This window comes from Oncorhynchus clarkii, unplaced genomic scaffold (assembly GCF_045791955.1).
Source record: "Oncorhynchus clarkii lewisi isolate Uvic-CL-2024 unplaced genomic scaffold, UVic_Ocla_1.0 unplaced_contig_4226_pilon_pilon, whole genome shotgun sequence".
Taxonomy (NCBI): domain Eukaryota; kingdom Metazoa; phylum Chordata; class Actinopteri; order Salmoniformes; family Salmonidae; genus Oncorhynchus; species Oncorhynchus clarkii.
The window spans coordinates 1-25,440 of NW_027258087.1; the positions used below are offsets into that span (position 1 = coordinate 1).

The 25,440-nt window shown below is 44.3% G+C and overlaps 14 non-coding genes across 14 annotated transcripts; all 14 read left to right on the forward strand.

Annotated features, from left to right (window-relative positions):
- Positions 1–2,522: 2,522 nt before the first annotated feature.
- On the forward strand, positions 2,523–2,595 carry trnak-cuu (transfer RNA lysine (anticodon CUU)). Its single transcript has one exon. It is a non-coding gene; the product is annotated as a tRNA-Lys (tRNA).
- Positions 2,596–3,522: 927 nt separating this feature from the next.
- Positions 3,523–3,595, forward strand: trnak-cuu (transfer RNA lysine (anticodon CUU)). The gene has a single exon. It is a non-coding gene; the product is annotated as a tRNA-Lys (tRNA).
- Positions 3,596–4,020: 425 nt separating this feature from the next.
- Positions 4,021–4,093, forward strand: trnak-cuu (transfer RNA lysine (anticodon CUU)). The gene has a single exon. It is a non-coding gene; the product is annotated as a tRNA-Lys (tRNA).
- Positions 4,094–6,725: 2,632 nt separating this feature from the next.
- trnak-cuu (transfer RNA lysine (anticodon CUU)) lies at positions 6,726–6,798 on the forward strand. The gene has a single exon. It is a non-coding gene; the product is annotated as a tRNA-Lys (tRNA).
- Positions 6,799–8,715: 1,917 nt separating this feature from the next.
- On the forward strand, positions 8,716–8,788 carry trnak-cuu (transfer RNA lysine (anticodon CUU)). Its single transcript has one exon. It is a non-coding gene; the product is annotated as a tRNA-Lys (tRNA).
- Positions 8,789–10,434: 1,646 nt separating this feature from the next.
- On the forward strand, positions 10,435–10,507 carry trnak-cuu (transfer RNA lysine (anticodon CUU)). The gene has a single exon. It is a non-coding gene; the product is annotated as a tRNA-Lys (tRNA).
- A 1,918-nt stretch (positions 10,508–12,425) lies between these two features.
- On the forward strand, positions 12,426–12,498 carry trnak-cuu (transfer RNA lysine (anticodon CUU)). Its single transcript has one exon. It is a non-coding gene; the product is annotated as a tRNA-Lys (tRNA).
- A 1,427-nt stretch (positions 12,499–13,925) lies between these two features.
- Positions 13,926–13,998, forward strand: trnak-cuu (transfer RNA lysine (anticodon CUU)). The gene has a single exon. It is a non-coding gene; the product is annotated as a tRNA-Lys (tRNA).
- Positions 13,999–14,425: 427 nt separating this feature from the next.
- Positions 14,426–14,498, forward strand: trnak-cuu (transfer RNA lysine (anticodon CUU)). Its single transcript has one exon. It is a non-coding gene; the product is annotated as a tRNA-Lys (tRNA).
- A 427-nt stretch (positions 14,499–14,925) lies between these two features.
- trnak-cuu (transfer RNA lysine (anticodon CUU)) lies at positions 14,926–14,998 on the forward strand. The gene has a single exon. It is a non-coding gene; the product is annotated as a tRNA-Lys (tRNA).
- A 1,153-nt stretch (positions 14,999–16,151) lies between these two features.
- trnaq-cug (transfer RNA glutamine (anticodon CUG)) lies at positions 16,152–16,224 on the forward strand. The gene has a single exon. It is a non-coding gene; the product is annotated as a tRNA-Gln (tRNA).
- Positions 16,225–19,602: 3,378 nt separating this feature from the next.
- trnak-cuu (transfer RNA lysine (anticodon CUU)) lies at positions 19,603–19,675 on the forward strand. The gene has a single exon. It is a non-coding gene; the product is annotated as a tRNA-Lys (tRNA).
- Positions 19,676–21,595: 1,920 nt separating this feature from the next.
- Positions 21,596–21,668, forward strand: trnak-cuu (transfer RNA lysine (anticodon CUU)). The gene has a single exon. It is a non-coding gene; the product is annotated as a tRNA-Lys (tRNA).
- Positions 21,669–24,088: 2,420 nt separating this feature from the next.
- trnak-cuu (transfer RNA lysine (anticodon CUU)) lies at positions 24,089–24,161 on the forward strand. Its single transcript has one exon. It is a non-coding gene; the product is annotated as a tRNA-Lys (tRNA).
- Positions 24,162–25,440: the final 1,279 nt, after the last annotated feature.

Genomic DNA, 25,440 nt, shown 5'->3' on the forward strand with positions numbered 1-25,440 from the left:
AATGTACGATATTCAAACCAAGTCAAAATCACCATTGAGGTACCTGGCCAGCTCAGTCGGTAGAGCATGAGACTCTAAATCTCAGGGTTATGGGTTCGAGCCCCACGTTAGGTGATTATTTTCTCTGCCGAAGCACCAACTCACTTCGCAAACAGCCATACGCTTGGAATTTCGAGCAGGCTTGCCACCCTGCATAGCTGTTGATACAGAAGGCTATGAATTTGTATTCTATCTCTGCCTGCACTCTGACCTGTCATCTCAATGACATACCTATTACCGATTAATTGTACTCCTAAATGGATTGAATAAATGCTCCTTTTCTAGGCAAGAAATAGACAGGCAGAGGATTCAAGAAGAATACTTGCACCTGGTGGGGCTTGAACTCATAACCTTGTCATCTAATTGCTGTATACTGCTGTATAAGTACAACACGCTAACAGATTGCACCACAGGATCCATCAACAACACTCTCACTGATCACCATATTTTGCAGAAACTGGGCTGTACGATATTCGTACCAAGTCAAAACATCTATTGAGGTACTTGGCTAGCTCAGTCGGTAGAGCATGAGACTCTTAATCTCAGGGTCGTGGGTTCGAGCCCCACGTTAGGTGCGTATTTTCTCTGCCGAAGCACCAACTGACTTTGCAAACAGCCATCCGCTTGGAATTTCAAGCAGGCTTGCCACCCTGCATAGCTAGTGATACAGAAGGCTATGAATTTGTATTCTATCTCTGCGTGCACTCTGACCTGTCATCTCAATGACATACCTATTACCAATGAACTGTACTCCTAAATGGATTGAATAAATTATCATTTTCCGGGCAAGAAATAGACATTCAGAGGCTTCAAGAAGAATACTTGCTCCTGGTGGGGCTTGAACTCATAACCTTGTCATCTAATTGCTGTATACTGCTGTATAAGTACAACACGCTAACAGATTGCACCACAGGATCCATCAACAACACGCACTGATCACCCTATTTTGCAGAAACTGGGATGTACGATATTCGAACCAACTCAAAATCACCATTGAGGTACCTGGCTAGCTCAGTCGGTAGAGCATGAGACTCTTAATTTTAGGGTCGTGGGTTCGAGCCCCACGTTAGGTGATTATTTTCTCTGCCGAAACACCAACTCACTTCGCAAACAACCATCCGCTTGGAATTTCGAGCAAGCTTGCCACACTGCATAGCTGGTGATACAGAAGGCTATGAATTTGTATTCTATCTCTGCCTGCACTCTGACCTGTCATCTCAATGACATACCTACTACCAATGAACTGTAATCCTAAATGGTTTGAATAAATTATCATTTTCCGGACAAGAAATAGACAGGCAGAGGCTTCAAGAAGAATATTTGCTCCTGGTGGGGCTTGAACTCATAACCTTGTCATCTAATTGCTGTATACTATAAGTACAACACGCTAACAGATTGCACCACAGGATCCATCAACAACACTCGCACTGATCACCATATTTTGCAGAAACTGGGCTGTACGATATTCGTACCAAGTCAAAAATACTATTGAGGTACCTGGCTAGCTCAGTCGGTAGAGCATGAGACTCTTAATCTCAGGGTCGTGGGTTCGAGCTCCACATGAGGTGATTATTTTCTCTGCCTAAGCACCAACTCACTTCGCAAACAGCCATCCGCTTGGAATTTCGAGCAGGCTTGCCAGCCTGCATAGCTGGTGATACAGAAGGCTATGAATTTGTATTCTATCTCTGCCTGCACTCTGACCTGTCATCTCAATGACATACCTATTACTAATGAATTGTGCTCCTAAATGAATTGAATAAATTATAAATTTCCGGACAAGAAATAGACAGGCAGAGGCTTCAAGAAGAATACTTGCTCCTGGTGGGCCTTGAACTCATAACCTTATCATCTAATTGCTGTATACTGCTGTATAAGTACAACACGCTAACAGATTGCACCACAGGATCCATCAACAACACTCACTGATCACCATATTTTGCAGAAACTGGGCTGTACGATATTCGTACCAAGTCAAAAATACTATTGAGGTACCTGGCTAGCTCAGTCGGCAGAGCATGAGACTCTTAATCTCAGGGTCGTGGGTTCGAGCCCCACGTTAGGTGATTATTTTCTCTGCCGAAGCACTAACTCACTTCGCAAACAGCCTGGAGCTTGGAATTTCGAGCAGGCTTGCATAGCTGGTGATACAGAAGGCTGTGAATTTGTATTCTATCTCTTCCTGCACTCTGACCTGTCATCTCAATGACATACCTATTACCAATGAATTGTACTCCTAAATGGATTGAATAAATTATCATTTTCCGGACAAGAAATAGACAGGCAGAGGCTTCAAGAAGAATACTTGCTCCTGGTGGGCCTTGAACTCATAACCTTCACATCTAATTGCTGTATACTGCTGTATAAGTACAACACGCTAACAGATTGCACCACAGGCTCCATCAACAACACGCACCGATGACCATATTTTGCAGAAACTGGGATGTACGATATTCGAACCAATTCAAAATCACCATTGAGGTACCTGGCTAGCTCAGTCGGTAGAGCATGAGACTCTTAATCTCAGGGTCGTGGGTTCGAGCCCCACGTTAGGTGATTATTTTCTCTGCCGAAACACCAACTCACTTCGCAAACAACCATCCGCTTGGAATTTCGAGCAAGCTTGCCACACTGCATAGCTGGTGATACAGAAGGCTATGAATTTGTATTCTATCTCTGCCTGCACTCTGACCTGTCATCTCAATGACATACCTATTACCGGTGAATTGTACTCCTAAATGGATTGAATAAATTATCATTTTCCGGACAAGAAATAGACAGGCAGAGGCTTCAAGAACAATACTTGCTCCTGGTGGAGCTTGAACTCATAACCTTCGCATCTAATTGCTGTATACTGCTGTATAAGTACAACACGCTAACAGATTGCACCACAGGATCCATCAACAACACTCTCACTGATCACCATATTTTGCAGAAACTGGGCTGTACGATATTCGTACCAAGTCAAAAATGCTATTGAGGTACCTGGCTAGCTCAGTCGGTAGAGCATGAGACTCTTAATCTCAGGGTCGTGGGTTTGAGCCCCACGTTAGGTGATTATTTTCTCTGCCGAAGCACCTACTCACTTCGCAAACAGCCATCCGCTTGGAATTTCGAGCAGGCTTGCCACACTGCATAGCTGGTGATACAGAAGGCTATGAATTTGTATTCTAGCTCTGCCTGCACTCTGACCTGTCATCTCAATGACATACCTACTACCAATGAACTGTAATCCTAAATGGTTTGAATAAATTATCATTTTCCGGACAAGAAATAGACAGGCAGAGGCTTCAAGAAGAATATTTGCTCCTGGTGGGGCTTGAACTCATAACCTTGTCATCTAATTGCTGTCTACTGCTGTATAAGTACAACACGCTAACAGATTGCACCACAGGATCCATCAACAACACTCTCACTGATCACCATATTTTGCAGAAACTGGGCTGTACGATATTCGTACCAAGTCAAAAATACTACTGAGCTACCTGGCTAGCTCAGTCGGTAGAGCATGAGACTCTTAATCTCAGGGTCGTGGGTTCGAGCCCCACGTTAGGTGATTATTTTCTCTGCCGAAGCACCAACTCACTTCGCAAACAGCCATCCGCTTGGAATTTCGAGCAGGCTTGCCACACTGCATAGCTGGTGATACAGAAGGCTATGAATTTGTATTCTATCTCTGCCTGCACTCTGACCTGTCATCTCAATGACATACCTATTACCGATGAATTGTACTCCTAAATGGATTGAATAAATTATCATTTTCCGGACAAGAAATAGACAGGCAGAGGCTTCAAGAAGCATACTTGCTCCTGGTGGGCCTTGAACTCATAACCTTCACATCTAATTGCTGTATACTGCTGTATAAGTACAACACGCTAACAGATTGCACCGCAGGATCCATCAACAACACGCACTGATCACCATATTTTGCAGAAACTGGGCTGTACGATATTCGTACCAAGTCAAAAATACTATTGACGTACCTGGCTAGCTCAGTCGGTAGAGCATGAGACTCTTAATCTCAGGGTCGTGGGTTCGAGCCCCACGTTAGGTGATTAATTTCTCTGCCGAAGCACCAACTCACTTCGCAAACAACCATCCGCTTGGAATTTCGAGCAAGCTTGCCACACTGCATAGCTGGTGATACAGAAGACTATGAATTTGTATTCTATCTCTGCCTACACTCTGACCTGTCATCTCAATGACATACCTATTACCGGTGAATTGTACTCCTAAATGGATTGAATAAATTATAATTTTCCGGACAAGAAATAGACAGGCAGAGGCTTCAAGAACAATACTTGCTCCTGGTGGAGCTTGAACTCATAACCTTATCATCTAATTGCTGTATACTGCTGTATAAGTACAACACGCTAACAGATTGCACCACAGGATCCATCAACAACACTCTCACTGATCACCATATTTTGCAGAAACTGGGCTGTACGATATTCGAACCAACTCAAAATCACCATTGAGGTAACTGGCTAGCTCAGTCGGCAGAGCATGAGACTCTTAATCTCAGGGTCGTGGGTTCGAGCTCCACGTTAGGTGATTATTTTCTCTGCCGAAGCCAACTCACTTCGCAAACATTCTGGAGCTTGGAATTACGAGCAGGCTTGCATAGCTGGTGATCCAGAAGGCTGTGAATTTGTATTCTATCTCTTCCTGCACTCTGACCTGTCATCTCAATGACATACCTATTACCAATGAATTGTACTCCTAAATGGATTGAATAAATTATCATTTTCCGGACAAGAAATAGACAGGCAGAGGCTTCAAGAAGAATACTTGCTCCTGGTGGGCCTTGAACTCATAACCTTCGCATATAATTCAAATCAAATCAAATCAAATCAAATGTATTTATATAGCCCTTCGTACATCAGCTGATATCTCAAAGTGCTGTACAGAAACCCAGCCTAAAACCCCAAACAGCAAGCAATGCAGGTGTAGAAGCACGGTGGCTAGGAAAAACTCCCTAGAAAGGCCAAAACCTAGGAAGAAACCTAGAGAGGAACCAGGCTATGTGGGGTGGCCAGTCCTCTTCTGGCTGTGCCGGGTGGAGATTATAACAAAACATGGTCAAGATGTTCAAATGTTCATAGATGACCAGCATGGTCGAATAATAATAAGGCAGAATAGTTGAAACTGGAGCAGCAGCACAGTCAGGTGGACTGGGGACAGCAAGGAGTCATCATGTCAGGTATTCCTGGGGCATGGTCCTAGGGCTCAGGTCAGTTGAAACTGGAGCAGCAGCACAGCCAGGTGGACTGGGGACAGCAAGGAGTCATCATGTCAGGTAGTCCTGGGGCATAGTCCTAGGGCTCAGGTCCTCCGAGAGAGAGAAAGAGAGAAGGAGAGAATTAGAGAACGCACACTTAGATTCACACAGGACACCGAATAGGACAGGAGAAGTACTCCAGCAAACTGACCCTAGCCCCCCGACACATAAACTACTGCAGCATAAATACTGGAGGCTGAGACAGGAGGGGTCAGGAGACACTGTGGCCCACTCCGAGGACACCCCCGGACAGGGCCAAACAGGAAGGATATAATTGCTGTATACTGCTGTATAAGTACAACACGCTAACAGATTGCACCACAGGATCCATCAACAACACTCTCACTGATCACCATATTTTGCAGAAACTGGGCTGTACGATATTCGTACCAAGTCAAAAATGCTATTGAGGTAACTGTCTAGCTCAGTCGGTAGAGCATGAGACTCTTAATCTCAGGGTCGTGGGTTCGAGCTCCACATTAGGTGATTATTTTCTCTGCCGAAGCACCAACTCACTTCGCAAACAGCCATCCGCTTGGAATTTCGAGCAGGCTTGCCAGCCTGCATAGCTGGTGATACAGAAGGCTATGAATTTGTATTCTATCTCTGACTGCACTCTGACCTGTCATCTCAATGACATACCTATTACCAATGAATTGTACTCCTAAATGGATTGAATAAATTATAATTTTCCGGACAAGAAATAGACAGGCAGAGGCTTCAAGAAGAATACTTGTTCCTGGTGGGCCTTGAACTCATAACCTTATCATCTAATTGCTGTATACTGCTGTATAAGTACAACACGCTAACAGATTGCACCACAGGATCCATCAACAACACTCTCACTGATCACCATATTTTGCAGAAACTGGGCTGTACGATATTCGTACCAAGTCAAAAATACTATTGAGGTACCTGGCTAGCTCAGTCGGCAGAGCATGAGACTCTTAATCTCAGGGTCGTGGGTTCGAGCCCCACGTTAGGTGATTATTTTCTCTGCCGAAGCACTAACTCACTTCGCGAACAGCCTGGAGCTTGGAATTTCGAGCAGGCTTGCATAGCTGGTGATACAGAAGGCTGTGAATTTGTATTCTATCTCTTCCTGCACTCTGACCTGTCATCTCAATGACATACCTATTACCAATGAATTATACTCCTAAATGGATTGAATAAATTATCATTTTCCGGACAAGAAATAGACAGGCAGAGGCTTCAAGAAGAATACTTGCTCCTGGTGGGCCTTGAACTCATAACCTTCGCATCTAATTGCTGTATACTGCTGTATAAGTACAACACGCTAACAGATTGCACCACAGGATCCATCAACAACACTCTCACTGATCACCATATTTTGCAGAAACTGGGCTGTACGATATTCGAACCAAGTCAAAATGACTATTGAGGCACCTGGCTAGCTCAGTCGGTAGAGCATGAGACTCTTAATCTCAGGGTCGTGGGTTCGAGCCCCACGTTAGGTGATTATTTTCTCTGCCGAAGCACCAACTCACTTCGCAAACAACCATCTGCTTGGAATTTCGAGCAAACTTGCCACACTGCATAGCTGGTGATACAGAAGGCTATGAATTTGTATTCTATCTCTGCCTGCACTCTGACCTGTCATCTCAATGACATACCTATTACCGATGAATTGTACTCCTAAATGGATTGAATAAATTATCCTTTTCCGGACAAGAAATAGACAGGCAGAGGCTTCAAGAACAATACTTGCTCCTGGTGGGGCTTGAACTCATAACCTTATCATCTAATTGCTGTATACTGCTGTATAAGTACAACACGCTAACAGATTGCACCACAGGATCCATCAACAACACTCTCACTGATCACCATATTTTGCAGAAACTGGGCTGTACGATATTCGTACCAAGTCAAAAATACTATTGAGGTACCTGGCTAGCTCAGTCGGTAGAGCATGAGACTCTTAATCTCAGGTTCGTGGGTTTGAGCCCCACGTTAGGTGATTATTTTCTCTGCCGAAGCACCAACTCACTTCGCAAACAGCCATCCGCTTGGAATTTCGAGCAGGCTTGCCACACTGCATAGCTGGTGATACAGAAGGCTATGAATTTGTATTCTAGCTCTGCCTGCACTCTGACCTGTCATCTCAATGACATACCTACTACCAATGAACTGTAATCCTAAATGGTTTGAATAAATTATCATTTTCCGGACAAGAAATAGACAGGCAGAGGCTTCAAGAAGAATACTTGCTCCTGGTGGGCCTTGAACTCATAACCTTCACATCTAATTGCTGTATACTGCTGTATAAGTACAACACGCTAACAGATTGCACCACAGGATCCATCAACAACACTCGCACTGATCACCATATTTTGCAGAAACTGGGCTGTACGATATTCGTACCAAGTCAAAAATAATATTGAGGTACCTGGCTAGCTCAGTCGGTAGAGCATGAGACTCTTAATCTCAGGGTCGTGGGTTCGAGCTCCACATTAGGTGATTATTTTCTCTGCCGAAGCAGCAACTCACTTCGCAAACAGCCATCCGCTTGGAATTTCGAGCAGGCTTGCCAGCCTGCATAGCTGGTGATACAGAAGGCTATGAATTTGTATTCTATCTCTGCCTGCACTCTGACCTGTCATCTCAATGACATACCTATTACTAATGAATTGTGCTCCTAAATGAATTGAATAAATTATAAATTTCCGGACAAGAAATAGACAGGCAGAGGCTTCAAGAAGAATACTTGCTCCTGGTGGGCCTTGAACTCATAACCTTATCATCTAATTGCTGTATACTGCTGTATAAGTACAACACGCTAACAGATTGCACCACAGGATCCATCAACAACACTCTCACTGATCACCATATTTTGCAGAAACTGGGCTGTACGATATTCGTACCAAGTCAAAAATACTATTAAGGTACCTGGCTAGCTCAGTCGGCAGAGCATGAGACTCTTAATCTCAGGGTCGTGGGTTCGAGCCCCACGTTAGGTGATTATTTTCTCTGCCGAAGCACTAACTCACTTCGCAAACAGCCTGGAGCTTGGAATTTCGAGCAGGCTTGCATAGCTGGTGATACAGAAGGCTGTGAATTTGTATTCTATCTCTTCCTGCACTCTGACCTGTCATCTCAATGACATACCTATTACCAATGAATTGTACTCCTAAATGGATTGAATAAATTATCATTTTCCGGACAAGAAATAGACAGGCAGAGGCTTCAAGAAGAATACTTGCTCCTGGTGGGCCTTGAACTCATAACCTTCGCATCTAATTGCTGTATACTGCTGTATAAGTACAACACGCTAACAGATTGCACCACAGGCTCCATCAACAACACGCACCGATGACCATATTTTGCAGAAACTGGGATGTACGATATTCGTACCAACTCAAAATCACCATTGCGGTACCTGGCTAGCTCAGTCGGTAGAGCATGAGACTCTTAATCTCAGGGTCGTGGGTTCGAGCCCCACGTTAGGTGATTATTTTCTCTGCCGAAGCACCAACTCACTTCGCAAACAACCATCCGCTTGGAATTTCGAGCAAGCTTGCCACACTGCATAGCTGGTGATACAGAAGACTATGAATTTGTATTGTATCTCTGCCTACACTCTGACCTGTCATCTCAATGACATACCTATTACCGGTGAATTGTACTCCTAAATGGATTGAATAAATTATCATTTTCCGGACAAGAAATAGACAGGCAGAGGCTTCAAGAACAATACTTGCTCCTGGTGGAGCTTGAACTCATAACCTTATCATCTAATTGCTGTATACTGCTGTATAAGTACAACACGCTAACAGATTGCACCACAGGATCCATCAACAACACTCTCACTGATCACCATATTTTGCAGAAACTGGGCTGTACGATATTCGAACCAACTCAAAATCACCATTGAGGTAACTGGCTAGCTCAGTCGGCAGAGCATGAGACTCTTAATCTCAGGGTCGTGGGTTCGAGCTCCACGTTAGGTGATTATTTTCTCTGCCGAAGCACCAACTCACTTCGCAAACATTCTGGAGCTTGGAATTACGAGCAGGCTTGCATAGCTGGTGATCCAGAAGGCTGTGAATTTGTATTCTATCTCTTCCTGCACTCTGACCTGTCATCTCAATGACATACCTATTACCAATGAATTGTACTCCTAAATGGATTGAATAAATTATCATTTTCCGGACAAGAAATAGACAGGCAGAGGCTTCAAGAAGAATACTTGCTCCTGGTGGGCCTTGAACTCATAACCTTCGCATCTAATTCAAATCAAATCAAATCAAATCAAATTTATTTATATAGCCCTTCGTACATCAGCTGATATCTCAAAGTGCTGTACAAAAACCCAGCCTAAAACCCCAAACAGCAAGCAATGCAGGTGTAGAAGCACGGTGGCTAGGAAAAACTCCCTAGAAAGGCCAAAACCTAGGAAGAAACCTAGAGAGGAACCAGGCTATGTGGGGTGGCCAGTCCTCTTCTGGCTGTGCCGGGTGGAGATTATAACAAAACATGGTCAAGATGTTCAAATGTTCATAGATGACCAGCATGGTCGAATAATAATAAGGCAGAATAGTTTAAACTGGAGCAGCAGCACAGTCAGGTGGACTGGGGACAGCAAGGAGTCATCATGTCAGGTAGTCCTGGGGCATGGTCCTAGGGCTCAGGTCAGTTGAAACTGGAGCAGCAGCACAGCCAGGTGGACTGGGGACAGCAAGGAGTCATCATGTCAGGTAGTCCTGGGGCATAGTCCTAGGGCTCAGGTCCTCCGAGAGAGAGAAAGAGAGAAGGAGAGAATTAGAGAACGCACACTTAGATTCAACCAGGACACCGAATAGGACAGGAGAAGTACTCCAGATATAACAAACTGACCCTAGCCCCCCGACACATAAACTACTGCAGCATAAATACTGGAGGCTGAGACAGGAGGGGTCAGGAGACACTGTGGCCCACTCCGAGGACACCCCCGGACAGGGCCAAACAGGAAGGATATAATTGCTGTATACTGCTGTAAAAGTACAACACGCTAACAGATTGCACCACAGGATCCATCAACAACACGCACTGATCACCATATTTTACAGAAACTTGGATGTACGATATTCCAACCAACTCAAAATCACCATTGAGGTACCTGGCTAGCTCAGTCGGTAGAGCATGAGACTCTTAATCTCAGGGTCGTGGGTTCGAGCCCCACGTTAGGTGATTATTTTCTCTGCCGAAACACCAACTCACTTCGCAAACAACCATACGCTTGGAATTTCGAGCAAGCTTGCCACACTGCATAGCTGGTGATACCGAAGGCTATGAATTTGTATTCTATCTCTGCCTGCACTCTGACCTGTCATCTCAATGACATACCTATTACCGATGAATTGTACTCCTAAATGGATTGAATAAATTATCATTTTCCGGACAAGAAATAGACAGGCAGAGGCTTCAAGAACAATACTTGCTCCTGGTGGGGCTTGAACTCATAACCTTATCATCTAATTGCTGTATACTGCTGTATAAGTACAACACGCTAACAGATTGCACCACACGATCCATCAACAACACTCTCACTGATCACCATATTTTGCAGAAACTGGGCTGTACGATATTCGTACCAAGTCAAAAATACTATTGAGGTAACTGTCTAGCTCAGTCGGTAGAGCATGAGACTCTTAATCTCAGGGTCGTGGGTTCGAGCTCCACATTAGGTGATTATTTTCTCTGCCGAAGCACCAACTCACTTCGCAAACAGCCATCCGCTTGGAATTTCGAGCAGGCTTGCCAGCCTGCATAGCTGGTGATACAGAAGGCTATGAATTTGTATTCTATCTCTGACTGCACTCTGACCTGTCATCTCAATGACATACCTATTACCAATGAATTGTACTCCTAAATGGATTGAATAAATTATAATTTTCCGGACAAGAAATAGACAGGCAGAGGCTTCAAGAAGAATACTTGTTCCTGGTGGGCCTTGAACTCATAACCTTATCATCTAATTGCTGTATACTGCTGTATAAGTACAACACGCTAACAGATTGCACCACAGGATCCATCAACAACACTCTCACTGATCACCATATTTTGCAGAAACTGGGCTGTACGATATTCGTACCAAGTCAAAAATACTATTGAGGTACCTGGCTAGCTCAGTCGGCAGAGCATGAGACTCTTAATCTCAGGGTCGTGGGTTCGAGCCCCACGTTAGGTGATTATTTTCTCTGCCGAAGCACTAACTCACTTCGCAAACAGCCTGGAGCTTGGAATTTCGAGCAGGCTTGCATAGCTGGTGATACAGAAGGCTGTGAATTTGTATTCATCTCTTCCTGCACTCTGACCTGTCATCTCAATGACATACCTATTACCGATGAATTGTACTCCTAAATTGATTGAATAAATTATCATTTTCCGGACAAGAAATAGACAGGCAGAGGCTTCCAGAACAATACTTGCTCCTGGTGGGGCTTGAACTCATAACCTTATCATCTAATTGCTGTATACTGCTGTATAAGTACAACACGCTAACAGATTGCACCACAGGATCCATCAACAACACTCTCACTGATCACCATATTTTGCAGTAACTGGGCTGTACGATATTCGTACCAAGTCAAAAATACTACTGAGTTACCTGGCTAAATCAGTCGGTAGAGCATGAGACTCTTAATCTCAGGGTCGTGGGTTCGAGCCCCACGTTAGGTGATCATTTTCTCTGCCGAAGCACCAACTCACTTCGCAAACAGCCATCCGCTTGGAATTTCGAGCAGGCTTGCCAGCCTGCAAAGCTGGTGATACAGAATGCTATGAATTTGTATTCTATCTCTGCCTGCACTCTGACCTGTCATCTCAATGACATACCTATTACCAATGAATTGTACTCCTAAATGGATTGAATAAATTATCATTTTCCGGACAAGAAATAGACTAGCAGAGGCTTCAAGAACAATACTTGCTCCTGGTGGGGCTTGAACTCATAACCTTATCATCTAATTGCTGTATACTGCTGTATAAGTACAACACGCTAACAGATTGCGCCACAGGATCCATCAACAACACTCTCACTGATCACCATATTTTGCAGAAACTGGGATGTGCGATATTCGAACCAACTCAAAATCACCATTGAGGTACCTGGCTAGCTCAGTCGGTAGAGCATGAGACTCTTAATCTCAGGGTCGTGGGTTCGAGCCCCACGTTAGGTGATTAGTTTCTCTGCCGAAGCACCAACTCACTTCGCGAACAACCATCCGCTTGGAATTTCGAGCAAGCTTGCCACACTGCATAGCTGGTGATACAGAAGGCTATGAATTTGTATTCTATCTCTGCCTGCACTCTGACCTGTCATCTCAATGACATACCTATTACCGATGAATTGTACTCCTAAATGGATTGAATAAATTATCATTTTCCGGACAAGAAATAGACAGGCAGAGGCTTCAAGAACAATACTTGCTCCTGGTGGGGCTTGAACTCATAACCTTATCATCTAATTGCTGTATACTGCTGTATAAGTACAACACGCTAACAGATTGCACCACAGGATCCATCAACAACACTCTCACTGATCACCATAGTTTGCAGAAACTGGGCTGTACGATATTCGTACCAAGTCAAAAATACTATTGAGGTACCTGGCTAGCTCAGTCGGTAGAGCATGAGACTCTTAATCTCAGGGTCGTGGGTTCGAGCTCCACATTAGGTGATTATTTTCTCTGCCTAAGCACCAACTCACTTCGCAAACAGCCATCCGCTTGGAATTTCGAGCAGGCTTGCCAGCCTGCATAGCTGGTGATACAGAAGGCTGTGAATTTGTATTCTATCTCTTCCTGCACTCTGACCTGTCATCTCAATGACATACCTATTACCGATGAATTGTACTCCTAAATTGATTGAATAAATTATCATTTTCCGGACAAGAAATAGACAGGCAGAGGCTTCCAGAACAATACTTGCTCCTGGTGGGGCTTGAACTCATAACCTTATCATCTAATTGCTGTATACTGCTGTATAAGTACAACACGCTAACAGATTGCACCACAGGATCCATCAACAACACTCTCACTGATCACCATATTTTGCAGTAACTGGGCTGTACGATATTCGTACCAAGTCAAAAATACTACTGAGTTACCTGGCTAAATCAGTCGGTAGAGCATGAGACTCTTAATCTCAGGGTCGTGGGTTCGAGCCCCACGTTAGGTGATCATTTTCTCTGCCGAAGCACCAACTCACTTCGCAAACAGCCATCCGCTTGGAATTTCGAGCAGGCTTGCCAGCCTGCAAAGCTGGTGATACAGAATGCTATGAATTTGTATTCTATCTCTGCCTGCACTCTGACCTGTCATCTCAATGACATACCTATTACCAATGAATTGTACTCCTAAATGGATTGAATAAATTATCATTTTCCGGACAAGAAATAGACTAGCAGAGGCTTCAAGAACAATACTTGCTCCTGGTGGGGCTTGAACTCATAACCTTATCATCTAATTGCTGTATACTGCTGTATAAGTACAACACGCTAACAGATTGCGCCACAGGATCCATCAACAACACTCTCACTGATCACCATATTTTGCAGAAACTGGGATGTGCGATATTCGAACCAACTCAAAATCACCATTGAGGTACCTGGCTAGCTCAGTCGGTAGAGCATGAGACTCTTAATCTCAGGGTCGTGGGTTCGAGCCCCACGTTAGGTGATTAGTTTCTCTGCCGAAGCACCAACTCACTTCGCGAACAACCATCCGCTTGGAATTTCGAGCAAGCTTGCCACACTGCATAGCTGGTGATACAGAAGGCTATGAATTTGTATTCTATCTCTGCCTGCACTCTGACCTGTCATCTCAATGACATACCTATTACCGATGAATTGTACTCCTAAATGGATTGAATAAATTATCATTTTCCGGACAAGAAATAGACAGGCAGAGGCTTCAAGAACAATACTTGCTCCTGGTGGGGCTTGAACTCATAACCTTATCATCTAATTGCTGTATACTGCTGTATATGTACAACACGCTAACAGATTGCACCACAGGATCCATCAACAACACTCTCACTGATCACCATAGTTTGCAGAAACTGGGCTGTACGATATTCGTACCAAGTCAAAAATACTATTGAGGTACCTGGCTAGCTCAGTCGGTAGAGCATGAGACTCTTAATCTCAGGGTCGTGGGTTCGAGCCCCACGTTAGGTGATTATTTTCTCTGCCGAAGCACCAAGTCACTTCGCAAACAACCATCCGCTTGGAATTTCGAGCAAACTTGCCACACTGCATAGCTGGTGATACAGAAGACTATGAATTTGTATTCTATCTCTTCCTGCACTCTGACCTGTCATCTCAATGACATACCTATTACCAATGAATTGTACTCCTAAATGGATTGAATAAATTATCATTTTCCGGACAAGAAATAGACAGGCAGAGGCTTCAAGAACAATACTTGCTCCTGGTGGAGCTTGAACTCATAACCTTATCATCTAATTGCTGTATACTGCTGTATAAGTACAACACGCTAACAGATTGCACCACAGGATCCATCAACAACATTCTCACTGATCACCATATTTTGCAGAAACTGGGCTGTACGATATTCGTACCAAGTCAAAAACACTACTGAGGTACCTGGCTAGCTCAGTCGGTAGAGCATGAGACTCTTAATCTCAGGGTCGTGGGTTCGAGCCCCACGTTAGGTGATTATTTTCTCTGCCGAAGCACCAACTCACTTCGCAAACAGCCATCCGCTTGGAATTTCGAGCAGGCTTGCCACACTGCATAGCTGGTGATACAGAAGGCTATGAATTTGTATTCTATCTCTTCCTGCACTCTGACCTGTCATCTCAATGACATACCTATTACCAATGAATTGTACTCCTAAATGGATTGAATAAATTATCATTTTCCGGACAAGAAATAGACAGGCAGAGGCTTCAAGAAGAATACTTGCTCCTGGTGGGCCTTGAACTCATAACCTTCGCATCTAATTCAAATCAAATCAAATCAAATCAAATTTATTTATATAGCCCTTCGTACATCAGCTGATATCTCAAAGTGCTGTACAAAAACCCAGCCTAAAACCCCAAACAGCAAGCAATGCAGGTGTAGAAGCACGGTGGCTAGGAAAAACTCCCTAGAAAGGCCAAAACCTAGGAAGAAACCTAGAGAGGAACCAGGCTATGTGGGGTGGCCAGTCCTCTTCTGGCTGTGCCGGGTGGAGATTATAACAAAACATGGTCAAGATGTTCAAATGTTCATAGATGACCAGCATGGTCGAATAATAATAAGGCAGAATAGTTGAAACTGGAGCAGCAGCACAGTCAGGTGGACTGGGGACAGCAAGGAGTCATCATGTCAGGTATTCCTGGGGCATGGTCCTAGGGCTCAGGTCAGTTGAAACTGGAGCAGCAGCACAGCCAGGTGGACTGGGGACAGCAAGGAGTCATCATGTCAGGTAGTCCTGGGGCATAGTCCTAGGGCTCAGGTCCTCTGAGAGAGAGAAAGAGAGAAGGAGAGAATTAGAGAACGCACACTTAGATTCACACAGGACACCGAATAGGACAGGAGAAGTACTCCAGATATAACAAACTGACCCTAGCCCCCCGACACATAAACTACTGCAGCATAAATACTGGAGGCTGAGACAGGAGGGGTCAGGAGACACTGTGGCCCACTCCGAGGACACCCCCGGACAGGGCCAAACAGGAAGGATATAATTGCTGTATACTGCTGTATAAGTACAACACGCTAACAGATTGCACCACAGGATCCATCAACAACACGCACTGATCACCATATTTTGCAGAAACTGGGATGTATCTATTCGAACCAACTCAAAATCACCATTGAGGTACCTGGCTAGCTCAGTCGGTAGAGCATGAGACTCTGAATTTTAGGGTCGTGGGTTCGAGCCCCACGTTAGGTGATTATTTTCTCTGCCGAAACACCAACTCACTTCGCAAACAACCATCCGCTTGGAATTTCGAGCAAGCTTTCCACACTGCATAGCTGGTGATAACGAAGGCTATGAATTTGTATTCTATCTCTGCCTGCACTCTGACCTGTCATCTCAATGACATACCTATTACTGGTGAATTGTACTCCTAAATGGATTGAATAAATTATAATTTTCCGGACAAGAAATAGACAGGCAGAGGCTTCAAGAACAATACTTGCTCCTGGTGGGGCTTGAACTCATAACCTTATCATCTAATTGCTGTATACTGCTGTATAAGTACAACACGCTAACGAAGGCTATGAATTTGTATTCTATCTCTGCCTGCACTGACCTGTCATCTCAATGACATACCTATTACTGGTGAATTGTGCTCCTAAATGGATTGAATAAATTATAATTTTCCGGACAAGAAATAGACAGGCAGAGGCTTCAAGAACAATACTTGCTCCTGGTGGGGCTTGAACTCATAACCTTATCATCTAATTGCTGTATACTGCTGTATAAGTACAACACGCTAACAGATTGCACCACAGGATCCATCAACAACACTCTCACTGATCACCATATTTTGCAGAAACTGGGCTGTACGATATTCGTACCAAGTCAAAAACTCTACTGAGGTACCTGGCTAGCTCAGACGGTAGAGCATGGGACTCTTAATCTCAGGGTCGTGGGTTCGAGCCCCACGTTAGGTGATTATTTTCTCTGCCGAAGCACCAACTCACTTCGCAAACAGCCATCCGCTTGGAATTTCGAGCAGGCTTGCCACACTGCATAGCTGGTGATACAGAAGGCTATGAATTTGTATTCTATCTCTTCCTGCACTCTGACCTGTCATCTCAATGACATACCTATTACCAATGAATTGTACTCCTAAATGGATTGAATAAATTATCATTTTCCGGACAAGAAATAGACAGGCAGAGGCTTCAAGAAGAATACTTGCTCCTGGTGGGCCTTGAACTCATAACCTTCGCATCTAATTCAAATCAAATCAAATCAAATCAAATTTATTTATATAGCCCTTCGTACATCAGCTGATATCTCAAAGTGCTGTACAAAAACCCAGCCTAAAACCCCAAACAGCAAGCAATGCAGGTGTAGAAGCACGGTGGCTAGGAAAAACTCCCTAGAAAGGCCAAAACCTAGGAAGAAACCTAGAGAGGAACCAGGCTATGTGGGGTGGCCAGTCCTCTTCTGGCTGTGCCGGGTGGAGATTATAACAAAACATGGTCAAGATGTTCAAATGTTCATAGATGACCAGCATGGTCGAATAATAATAAGGCAGAATAGTTTAAACTGGAGCAGCAGCACAGTCAGGTGGACTGGGGACAGCAAGGAGTCATCATGTCAGGTAGTCCTGGGGCATGGTCCTAGGGCTCAGGTCAGTTGAAACTGGAGCAGCAGCACAGCCAGGTGGACTGGGGACAGCAAGGAGTCATCATGTCAGGTAGTCCTGGGGCATAGTCCTAGGGCTCAGGTCCTCCGAGAGAGAGAAAGAGAGAAGGAGAGAATTAGAGAACGCACACTTAGATTCAACCAGGACACCGAATAGGACAGGAGAAGTACTCCAGATATAACAAACTGACCCTAGCCCCCCGACACATAAACTACTGCAGCATAAATACTGGAGGCTGAGACAGGAGGGGTCAGGAGACACTGTGGCCCACTCCGAGGACACCCCCGGACAGGGCCAAACAGGAAGATATAATTGCTGTATACTGCTGTATAAGTACAACACGCTAACAGATTGCACCACAGGATCCATCAACAACACGCACTGATCACCATATTTTGCAGAAACTGGGATGTACGATATTCGAACCAACTCAAAATCACCATTGAGGTACCTGGCTAGCTCAGTCGGTAGAGCATGAGACTCTTAATTTTAGGGTCGTGGGTTCGAGCCCCACGTTAGGTGATTATTTTCTCTGCCGAAACACCAACTCACTTCGCAAACAACCATCCGCTTGGAATTTCGAGCAAGCTTTCCACACTGCATAGCTGGTGATACCGAAGGCTATGAATTTGTATTCTATCTCTGCCAGCACTCTGACCTGTCATCTCAATGACATACCTATTACTGGTGAATTGTACTCCTAAATGGATTGAATAAATTATAATTTTCCGGACAAGAAATAGACAGGCAGAGGCTTCAAGAACAATACTTGCTCCTGGTGGGGCTTGAACTCATAACCTTCGCATCTAATTGCTGTATACTGCTGTATAAGTACAACACGCTAACAGATTGCACCACAGGATCCATCAACAACACTCTCACTGATCACCATATTTTGCAGAAACTGGGCTGTACGATATTCGTACCAAGTCAAAAATACTGTTGAGGTACCTGGCTAGCTCAGTCGGTAGAGCATGAGACTCTTAATCTCAGGGTCGTGGGTTCGAGCCCCATGTTAGGTGAATATTTTCTCTGCCGAAGCACCAACTCACTGCGCAAACAACCATCCGCTTGGAATTTCGAGCAAGCTTGCCACACTGCATAGCTGGTGATACAGAAGGCTATGAATTTGTATTCTATCTCTGCCTGCACTCTGACCTGTCATCTCAATGACATGCCTATTACCGGTGAATTGTACTCCTAAATTGATTAAAAAATTATCATTTTCCGGACAAGAAATAGACAGGCAGAGGCTTCAAAGAGAATACTTGCTCCTGGTGGACCTTGAACTCATAACCTTCGCATCTAATTGCTGAATACTCCTGTATGAGTACAACACGCTAACAGATTGCACCACAGGATCCATCAACAACACGCACTGATCACCATATTTTGCAGAAACTGGGATGTAAGATATTCGAACCAACTCAAACTCACCATTGAGGTACCTGGCTAGCTCAGTCGGTAGAGCATGAGACTCTTAATCTCAGGGTCGTGGGTTCGAGCCCCATGTTAGGTGATTATTTTCTCTGCCGAAGCACCAACTCACTTCGCAAACAACCATCCGCTTGGAATTTCGAGCAAGCTTGCCACACTGCATAGCTGGTGGTACAGAAGGCTATGAATTTGTATTCTATCTCTGCCTGCACTCTGACCTGTCATCTCAATGACATACCTATTACCAATGAATTGTACTCCTAAATGGATTGAATAAATTATCATTTTCCGGACAAGAAATAGACAGGCAGAGGCTTCAAGAAGAATACTTGCTCCTGGTGGGCCTTGAACTCATAACCTTCGCATCTAATTGCTGTATACTGCTGTATAAGTACAACACGCTAACAGATTGCACCACAGGATCCATCAACAACACTCTCACTGATCACCATATTTTGCAGAAACTGGGCTGTAAGATATTCGTACCAAGTCAAAAATACTATTGAGGTACCTGGCTAGCTCAGTCGGTAGAGCATGAGACTCTTAATCTCAGGGTCGTGGGTTCGAGCCCCACGTTAGGTGATTATTTTCTCTGCCGAAGCACCAACTCACTTCGCAAACAGCCATCCGCTTGGAATTTCGAGCAGGCTTGCCAGCCTGCATAGCTGGTGATACAGAAGGCTATGAATTTGTATTCTATCTCTGCCAGCACTCTGACCTGTCATCTCGATGACATACCTATTACCGATGAATTGTACTCCTAAATGGATTGAATAAATTATCATTTTCCGGGAAAGAAATAGACAAGCAGAGGCTTCAAGAACAATTCTTGCTCCTGGTGGGGCTTGAACTCATAACCTTATCATCTAATTGCTGTATACTGCTGTATAAGTACAACACGCTAACAGATTGCACCACAGGATCCATCAACAACACGCACTGATCACCATATTTTGCAGAAACTGGGCTGTACGATATTCAAACCAACTCAAAATCACCATTGAGGTACCTGGCTAGCTCAGTCGGTAGAGCATGAGACTCTTAATCTCAGGGTCGTGGTTTCGAGCCCACGTTAGTTGATTATTTTCTCTGCCGAAGCACCAACTCACTTCGCAAACAACCATCCGCTTGGAATTTCGAGCAGGCTTGCCAGCCTGCATAGCTGGTGATACAGAAGGCTATGAATTTGTATTCTATCTCTGCCTGCACTCTGACCTGTCATCTCAATGACATACCTATTACCAATGAATTGTACATCTAAATGGATTGAATAAATTATAATTTTCCGGACAAGAAATAGACAGGCAGAGGCTTCAAGAAGAAAACTTGATCCTGGTGGGCCTTGAACTCATAACCTTCGCATCTAATTGATGTATACTGCTGTATAAGTACAACACGCTAACAGATTGCACCACAGGATCCATCAACAACACTCTCACTGATCACCATATTTTGCAGAAACTGGGCTGTACGATATTCAAACCAACTCAAAATCACCATTGAGGTACCTGGCTAGCTCAGTCGGTAGAGCATGAGACTCTTAATCTCAGGGTCGTGGTTTCGAGCCCACGTTAGTTGATTATTTTCTCTGCCGAAGCACCAACTCACTTCGCAAACAACCATCCGCTTGGAATTTCGAGCAGGCTTGCCAGCCTGCATAGCTGGTGATACAGAAGGCTATGAATTTGTATTCTATCTCTGCCTGCACTCTGACCTGTCATCTCAATGACATACCTATTACCAATGAATTGTACATCTAAATGGATTGAATAAATTATAATTTTCCGGACAAGAAATAGACAGGCAGAGGCTTCAAGAAGAAAACTTGATCCTGGTGGGCCTTGAACTCATAACCTTCGCATCTAATTGATGTATACTGCTGTATAAGTACAACACGCTAACAGATTGCACCACAGGATCCATCAACAACACTCTCACTGATCACCATATTTTGCAGAAACTGGGCTGTACGATATTCAAACCAACTCAAAATCACCATTGAGGTACCTGGCTAGCTCAGTCGGTAGAGCATGAGACTCTTAATCTCAGGGTCGTGGTTTCGAGCCCACGTTAGTTGATTATTTTCTCTGCCGAAGCACCAACTCACTTCGCAAACAACCATCCGCTTGGAATTTCGAGCAGGCTTGCCAGCCTGCATAGCTGGTGATACAGAAGGCTATGAATTTGTATTCTATCTCTGCCTGCACTCTGACCTGTCATCTCAATGACATACCTATTACCAATGAATTGTACATCTAAATGGATTGAATAAATTATAATTTTCCGGACAAGAAATAGACAGGCAGAGGCTTCAAGAAGAAAACTTGATCCTGGTGGGCCTTGAACTCATAACCTTCGCATCTAATTGCTGTATACTCCTGTATAAGTACAACACGCTAACAGATTGCACCACAGGATCCATCAACAACACGCACTGATCACCATATTTTGCAGAAACTGGGATGTAAGATATTCGAACCAACTCAAACTCACCATTGAGGTACCTGGCTAGCTCAGTCGGTAGAGCATGAGACTCTTAATCTCAGGGTCGTGGGTTCGAGCCCCACGTTAGGTGATTATTTTCTCTGCCGAAGCACCAACTCACTTCGCAAACAGCCATCCGCTTGGAATTTCGAGCAGGCTTGCCAGCCTGCATAGCTGGTGATACAGAAGGCTATGAATTTGTATTCTATCTCTGCCAGCACTCTGACCTGTCATCTCGATGACATACCTATTACCGATGAATTGTACTCCTAAATGGATTGAATAAATTATCATTTTCCGGGAAAGAAATAGACAAGCAGAGGCTTCAAGAACAATTCTTGCTCCTGGTGGGGCTTGAACTCATAACCTTATCATCTAATTGCTGTATACTGCTGTATAAGTACAACACGCTAACAGATTGCACCACAGGATCCATCAACAACACGCACTGATCACCATATTTTGCAGAAACTGGGCTGTACGATATTCAAACCAACTCAAAATCACCATTGAGGTACCTGGCTAGCTCAGTCGGTAGAGCATGAGACTCTTAATCTCAGGGTCGTGGTTTCGAGCCCACGTTAGTTGATTATTTTCTCTGCCGAAGCACCAACTCACTTCGCAAACAACCATCCGCTTGGAATTTCGAGCAGGCTTGCCAGCCTGCATAGCTGGTGATACAGAAGGCTATGAATTTGTATTCTATCTCTGCCTGCACTCTGACCTGTCATCTCAATGACATACCTATTACCAATGAATTGTACATCTAAATGGATTGAATAAATTATAATTTTCCGGACAAGAAATAGACAGGCAGAGGCTTCAAGAAGAAAACTTGATCCTGGTGGGCCTTGAACTCATAACCTTCGCATCTAATTGATGTATACTGCTGTATAAGTACAACACGCTAACAGATTGCACCACAGGATCCATCAACAACACTCTCACTGATCACCATATATTGCAGAAACTGGGCTGTACGATATTCAAACCAACTCAAAATCACCATTAAGGTACCTGGCTAGCTCAGTCGGTAGAGCATGAGACTCTTAATCTCAGGGTCGTGGTTTCGAGCCCACGTTAGTTGATTATTTTCTCTGCCGAAGCACCAACTCACTTCGCAAACAACCATCCGCTTGGAATTTCGAGCAGGCTTGCCAGCCTGCATAGCTGGTGATACAGAAGGCTATGAATTTGTATTCTATCTCTGCCTGCACTCTGACCTGTCATCTCAATGACATACCTATTACCAATGAATTGTACATCTAAATGGATTGAATAAATTATAATTTTCCGGACAAGAAATAGACAGGCAGAGGCTTCAAGAAGAAAACTTGATCCTGGTGGGCCTTGAACTCATAACCTTCGCATCTAATTGATGTATACTGCTGTATAAGTACAACACGCTAACAGATTGCACCACAGGATCCATCAACAACACTCTCACTGATCACCATATTTTGCAGAAACTGGGCTGTACGATATTCAAACCAACTCAAAATCACCATTGAGGTACCTGGCTAGCTCAGTCGGTAGAGCATGAGACTCTTAATCTCAGGGTCGTGGTTTCGAGCCCACGTTAGTTGATTATTTTCTCTGCCGAAGCACCAACTCACTTCGCAAACAACCATCCGCTTGGAATTTCGAGCAGGCTTGCCAGCCTGCATAGCTGGTGATACAGAAGGCTATGAATTTGTATTCTATCTCTGCCTGCACTCTGACCTGTCATCTCAATGACATACCTATTACCAATGAATTGTACATCTAAATGGATTGAATAAATTATAATTTTCCGGACAAGAAATAGACAGGCAGAGGCTTCAAGAAGAAAACTTGATCCTGGTGGGCCTTGAACTCATAACCTTCGCATCTAATTGCTGTATACTCCTGTATAAGTACAACACGCTAACAGATTGCACCACAGGATCCATCAACAACACGCACTGATCACCATATTTTGCAGAAACTGGGATGTAAGATATTCGAACCAACTCAAACTCACCATTGAGGTACCTGGCTAGCTCAGTCGGTAGAGCATGAGACTCTTAATCTCAGGGTCGTGGGTTCGAGCTCCACGTTAGGTGATTATTTTCTCTGCCGAAGCACCAACTCACTTCGCAAACAGCCATCCGCTTGGAATTTCGAGCAGGCTTGCCAGCCTGCATAGCTGGTGATACAGAAGGCTATGAATTTGTCTTCTATCTCTGCCTGCACTCTGACCTGTCATCTCGATGACATACCTATTACCGATGAATTGTACTCCTAAATGGATTGAATAAATTATCATTTTCCGGACAAGAAATAGACAGGCAGAGGCTTCAAGAACAATACTTGCTCCTGGTGGGGCTTGAACTCATAACCTTATCATCTAATTGCTGTATACTGCTGTATAAGTACAACACGCTAACAGATTGCACCACAGGATCCATCAACAACACTCTCACTGATCACCATATTTTGCAGAAACTGGGCTGTACGATATTCGTACCAAGTCAAAAACTCTACTGAGGTACCTGGCTAGCTCAGTCGGTAGAGCATGAGACTCTTAATCTCAGGGTCGTGGGTTCGAGCCCCACGTTAGGTGATTATTTTCTCTGCCGAAGCACCAACTCACTTCGCAAACAGCCATCCGCTTGGAATTTCGAGCAGGCTTGCCACACTGCATAGCTGGTGATACAGAAGGCTATGAATTTGTATTCTATCTCTTCCTGCACTCTGACCTGTCATCTCAATGACATACCTATTACCAATGAATTGTACTCCTAAATGGATTGAATAAATTATCATTTTCCGGACAAGAAATAGACAGGCAGAGGCTTCAAGAAGAATACTTGCTCCTGGTGGGCCTTGAACTCATAACCTTCGCATCTAATTCAAATCAAATCAAATCAAATCAAATTTATTTATATAGCCCTTCGTACATCAGCTGATATCTCAAAGTGCTGTACAAAAACCCAGCCTAAAACCCCAAACATCAAGCAATGCAGGTGTAGAAGCACGGTGGCTAGGAAAAACTCCCTAGAAAGGCCAAAACCTAGGAAGAAACCTAGAGAGGAACCAGGCTATGTGGGGTGGCCAGTCCTCTTCTGGCTGTGCCGGGTGGAGATTATAACAAAACATGGTCAAGATGTTCAAATGTTCATAGATGACCAGCATGGTCGAATAATAATAAGGCAGAATAGTTTAAACTGGAGCAGCAGCACAGTCAGGTGGACTGGGGACAGCAAGGAGTCATCATGTCAGGTAGTCCTGGGGCATGGTCCTAGGGCTCAGGTCAGTTGAAACTGGAGCAGCAGCACAGCCAGGTGGACTGGGGACAGCAAGGAGTCATCATGTCAGGTAGTCCTGGGGCATAGTCCTAGGGCTCAGGTCCTCCGAGAGAGAGAAAGAGAGAAGGAGAGAATTAGAGAACGCACACTTAGATTCAACCAGGACACCGAATAGGACAGGAGAAGTACTCCAGATATAACAAACTGACCCTAGCCCCCCGACACATAAACTACTGCAGCATAAATACTGGAGGCTGAGACAGGAGGGGTCAGGAGACACTGTGGCCCACTCCGAGGACACCCCCGGACAGGGCCAAACAGGAAGATATAATTGCTGTATACTGCTGTATAAGTACAACACGCTAACAGATTGCACCACAGGATCCATCAACAACACGCACTGATCACCATATTTTGCAGAAACTGGGATGTACGATATTCGAACCAACTCAAAATCACCATTGAGGTACCTGGCTAGCTCAGTCGGTAGAGCATGAGACTCTTAATTTTAGGGTCGTGGGTTCGAGCCCCACGTTAGGTGATTATTTTCTCTGCCGAAACACCAACTCACTTCGCAAACAACCATCCGCTTGG